Source organism: Lactuca saligna, chromosome 2 (genome assembly GCF_052625555.1).
Source record: "Lactuca saligna cultivar CGN05327 chromosome 2, ASM5262555v1, whole genome shotgun sequence".
Classification (NCBI taxonomy): Eukaryota; Viridiplantae; Streptophyta; class Magnoliopsida; order Asterales; family Asteraceae; genus Lactuca; species Lactuca saligna.
Window position 1 is genome coordinate 161,276,190 of NC_136418.1, and position 6,000 is coordinate 161,282,189.

The window sequence follows — 6,000 nt, forward strand, 5'->3', positions numbered from 1 at the left end:
AATATAAACAAAAAAGTCATCACCAATCTTTTTCACTTCAAAAAGTCCAGCTCCAGTTCCCACATGAGATTCTTGAAGTTTATCTGACCTATTTACAATAACAGCCTTACATGCATTTGTAGTCCTGTTATTATCAGTTTTCCTTAATATCCTAACTGCACTAACTCCCGATTTGCTTAAATAATGACACGGTAAATCACTAAGTCTATTTTCTGTAATTACCAAATCGGGCTTAAATTTGAGTATTTGAGCGCATAACTTCATGTTGTATTCTTCTTCTATTTTTAACAAAATTGTTAATTCTTATTCTCAGACTTACTCTGCGTTTGTTTGATTCTCTTCTTTTTTGTACTCAAGAGGGTAAATGACACGTCGATTTATGATTTTTTTTTCATTTTTCCAGGGACGACAACGTCTTTGTTGAACATAACACCTATTAGTAATTTGGAATCTTCTAATTGCCCTGCTAGGATTTTTTTCAACTTTGATGTATTTTTATGTCTACTTCTCTTAGTCCCTGGCCTACATTAACAACTGTTTTTGTTGCATCAAGTGTTATATCCTATAAAAATAATAATATTGATGATATTAATATTTAGAAATATAATCACAACAATGACCAAAATCGATGGTGTGGACCATTGATAAAGCAATTTCATGATTTGTGATTGACCAATTGCGAATTTGATGGTCATTTTGTTAAAAGGTTAAAACGGTCGCCAACTTGTCAAATGAAACTGTAACACCTCATTTATTAAATAAATAAATATATAAAATTAATATGAATAGTATCCCTAAAATCCATAATTTTAATGGGGTGTTGGTTTACGGGAGCCAAATGTTATAATTTGGATTATTCGGGGGTTAAGGTGTAAATTCGAGATATATCTTGTAAAGATTTTTAGAAGACAGAGGGTGTTTGGTAACTGGTAAGTATGGGATTTAATATGAAAGGAATTATGGGAGCAGGGGCTAAAGAGTAAGTTCTAGACCTAATTTGAAATGTTTTTGTAGAGGAGGGGCCGTTTGGTAACATAAGGACTTCAATCGGAAATAATTTGTAGAGGGAGGGGCTGTTTAGTAAAATGTTGGACTTAATTTGAAGGGATTTTGGATGGCTGGGGTTAAAAGGGTAAATTATGGACTCGCTTTGAAAGAAACGGGTAAGGGAAGGACTAAAGATGGCATTATTGGAATAAGTTTATATGGGGCTTGGGGTATATAAACTCGTCACCCCGGTGAACCCTAACCCTAGGATTTGGATATCAGTCGCCACCCCCACCCTTTTGCCTCCCCACCGGTGCCGCCACCTTCACTTTCTCGACTTCCGGTGCCGCACCACCACCTCCATTGAGGTCGTCAACCACCGTTGTTGAAGACGGAGACCACCGAGAATCCGACGTCGCTATCTAGCCGCCGACGAAGTTTTATGACATCTGCTACCACCCTCCTCTGTCATTATCTTCCTCTTCCTTCTGTCATTGTTGTTGCTATAGTTCTCCTCATCCCTTCCTCTCATTCAGTTCGTCGTTGCTCTGCCACTAGCTCCGTCTCCATCAAAGCATCACTGCCACATCTTGGTCAGTCGTTACATCATTTCGTTGCGCCATTGTCGTTGTTGCCCGTCTTCGATGACAACAAGCTATCGTCGGTTGCCATATTGTTGTTGTTGTTGTTTGTTGAACGCCACCGGGTGGGTGGCTGCTTTCGGAGCTCGAACAAAGAGTATGTATGGTTACCTTAATTTTCCGCCACTAGCTACCGTGAAAGGTGGTTGTGTGCGTGATTTGGTGCGTTTGTATGTATTTCTGCATTGAGTAGGTGGTGTGTGTAGGTTGTTTGGCCGGAAATCATGAGAAATGCCGCCGCCACCACTGTGAGGTGGTGTCTGCCACCTTGTAACACCGCCAGCCACCACAAAAGTGGATGTGCGTGTGTGTATTTATCTTAGTGTGTGTGTGTGTTATTCGGAATTTTGTGTTGTAAATTGTAATCGGTGTAGGAGTAATAAAAAGAAAACTCATAACCACCACCGTGAGGTGGTGGCTGCCGCCATCAGCAGCCGTGTTAGGTGGCGGTGTGTGCGTGTGATGCGCTGCTACGCTGCCGGCTCCTTTTCCTTGAATAAAGAGGTACCTGAAACCAAAACTAAAACTGTAAGCACAAAGCCTAGTGAGTTCCCCCATCATACCACATACCATACAATCACAAAGCATACAGACTGTCGGGCAATTCTGGGGTGCTGACCTACCCATGAAAAGCCATTATGGGGTGCTGACCTACCCATGTCAGGCCGTTCTGGGGTGCTGACTACCCTCCGGTCTATCTCAACCGGCAACAAGGACTATTTCACCCTTACCTCTATCATATAATAACAAAATATAATCATACAGTCAGGCATATATGGGGTACTGACCTACCCTTCAGTCCTAACGACCGAGTCAGGGAAAAGCTATTCCCTGCTAGTACCACTAACTCACATGGCATATCACATAAACATATCTCATAAGCATAACTCGTAAGCATACCAAGATAATTATCACGAAGACAATTATCTACCAATTACTCTTGTTAGTGGGCCGACATAGTGGCCTTAGACCCACCCATACTAGAAGGTAACTCACCTCGACGTCGTATAGTGTCGGTACTGTCCTTGGTGTGAAAGTCGGCTCTCCTCGACTCCTCAATCCCTACATGACAACCTTGCTAAGTTATCAATTTGTACTCACAACCCTTACAAGGGTCAATCTTGAATCCAAGTCAAAGTCAAAGTCAAACCCTGGTCAGGTCAACTCTTTGGTTGACCAGACTCACCGAGTTGGTCCGCCAACTCGCCGAGTCCCTTCGCCCACATAATACTACAAACCCATCCCCACTCGTCGAGTCTAGCAATAGCTCGACGAGTTTACCTTCAACAACACTTCAATCAATCTTCAATCGAATCGGTGAGTTCCTCCTTGAACTCGTCGAGTTCATCTTCAGCATATGAATGCATCCGGTCTTGACTTGTCGAGTTGTATGAACAACTCGCTGAGTTCATCTTCAAAGATTAGGAAATTTCCTTGGACTCGTCAAGTCCCATGATTCCCATGTCCCTTATGAGCCTAAACAACTAAGGAGCCTTCCGCACTATCATCTAGTCCATCGACAGAAAGGATTTGGTGGTCATCACACCCCGACTCGCCGAGTCCCAAGAACGAATCGTCGAGTCCATCCTTGACCACTCTCACCCACCGCTTCCTTGACTGGTGGAGGGTCGTTAGCCGAACAGGTAGGACAAGGACTATAATTATCCCTTTATTAAAAGTATTAATGATAAATACTAAGTAACTAAACCTTTATAAATACCCAATCTTAGTTACTCAGGAAAATGTGAATTTGGTGCTAATCCATAAAATTACACTTTGCACTTTGTTTAAGTCGGTTAGTGGAGCATGTGGTTAACCGGCACACTAACTCATATTTAACAAGGTAGGAAAAGGGTAACTTAATGTTTATCATATTATCAGTGGAGCGCGTGTGGTTAACCAGCACATCGATTGAGGGGTAAATATTAAGGGTACCAAGTATATTTGCATGGTTATTCACACCTTGTTTTGTGATCCTCGGCATCCCAATCACAAAACCTGAAGGGCAAACTCGAGATTGAAACATGCCATTGAAAAGTTCAATGAATCTCAAAAGAATCTAGGAGTTTCAAAACCAATTAAAACCTAATAATACATTTCGTTTATCTTGGTGGAAATTGGTGAATCGTCATTCACCTACCTTCAAATATTTCATATCTTGGATTACGACATCCCTCTTCCAAGTTATAAAAGTATTGTGTAGGGTCCTAGCCTTAATATTTCATATTGAGTGTTATATTAAGGACTTTAAATCAACTATCTTGAATATCTCCCAACAAATGTCTGGTTTAGACATTTATGATCTTCCCAAATCTCTTGAAACAAGCTTTCCTAAATGAAGATGATGTCCCATGGAAATCATACTTCTTTCACCTCCTCCAATTATTCTTCCTAACCCACAAGTTCTTGAAAAGTTTAAGGTCACTCAAGCCCTATTGGCAAGAAAAGGTCTATGTGTGATCACATCTTGGAGATGAAGTCACATATTGACAAGCCGGGAGAGCTGGGTGTCAAAGTCTTGAGAAAGTTGGTGGTTTAATCACTTTCTAAGTCACATAGTGAGTTCCTTTGGGACTCCTATGAAACAGACTATGACAATACCCTTAATGATCTTATCTATTTGCTTGGTACTGCTGAATCAGCAATGATTTGGAAGGCTAGTAAAACAAATTTGATTAGAAAATCGACTTCCCGAAACTTTATGGACATTGACAATGATGACACTGGAAATCCAGAAAAGAAAAACATCATTTTCCCAATGGAAAGGGATCGACCATAGTCAACTTGATTGACCAAATGGTAAAGAGAAAGGCAACTATGTGATAGTCCAATACACCATTCCCAAAGAGTCCATATGTTTCTCTTGACAAAGGAAGGGGCACTGGTTGCGAAGCTGCCTATTTACTGGAAAGATCATAAGGTTGATCAAGTCAAGAAGTTTGACTATTCTTCAGGTAAAAGTCCACTATCTAACTCTATTAAGTTTCTATTCTGAGAATCTTATTACATGATGTGACTGGGTCACATGTTGATGTTTTAAGAATCAAAGAAAAGTGAATAAACTTAAAGGAAGTATATGCTGATTCTGATCGCGGAGATGGATTTCGATCGCATGGTTCAGTGATCAGAAGTTTGAGTTGTTGCTTAGGAGTTATGATATATTGCTTAGGAATAGATAACAACAAAGTTTTTCCATATGCTTTTGCACTGTAAGGATATGTTTTTCCGCAAAGTTTTAAAATTAAAGGATTTTTGATTTTATTTATTCTAAATATCCTTACAATGACATTTGTGGAAAAGTGTTGCATATATGATTCCATTGATAGCAATATTGGAAAAAAATGGATTTGTCTCTTTCATTTATGGTAATGTCTAATTTACCAAAAAAGGAAAGATTCTCATCACCCAAGGTTTCAGTTTTATAGAAACTTGGAATCATGCAAGTTGTATAGTATGATGAATGAGAACTTTCAAGCATTGAAAAACTAAGACTAATTACTTGTTCACATGGATGTGTGAGTCAAGTAAAGGACTAAGGGATCGAGTACACATTCTTGTGCACTGGTTAAGTCCACCACAAAAGATCGATAAGACTATTCGTCATGATTTACCAAAGTTTAGTAAATATGGTTATACTTACAGTCTTAATTATAATTCTGAAGCATTGGAAAATTTTCAGTGTATGACAGAACGAATAAGAAGAATCAAATTAGGCAGAAGGATAAAAGTTTCTCAATCTGAAAAGATGAGAGAGTACTTTAGTATCATGATATATGAAAATCTTAATGATCAAGAGACCTTATCACAATTCATCCTCTAAGTGCATTCTGATAGCTAAGGAGAGAAGTTATGAATTGTTGAAGTGGTTAAATCAAGAAGATGATTCATACTTCGTTCCAAAAAAAAAAAAAAACAATTCTTAGAGTTATATTCTAAAGATTATAATTTGAGTGACACATCTTAAAGAAGGATTATTAACACTTGTCAAATGTATGAGTAAAGTTTTTTCTACTCTTGTACATTTGAAATTGGTAAGTTGTGATGTTTTGGATAAAACAAATACCAACTAAGACCAATTGTGTGAAATGTTTTCTTGATAAAGAATCCAAACTATCTCTTGAATATTTGGCAAGATAGTCTTATATGTCAAGAGGACAGTGGGAGTCTTAAAGGTCTTGAAAGTCTCAAGAACTAATCAAGAGTAAAAACCTGAAGTTCTTCACTAACACACGACTTGAGGTTTAAAACCTATCGTGCTAAAATATTATGTGCCCATTCCAGTTGAAGTTGGCTTTACATTTGAAGTTCTGCATGTTCTCAATTGTTTGCATATTAAGTTGGAAGCAATGGCAGACCCTTGAGCTGCCAGGTG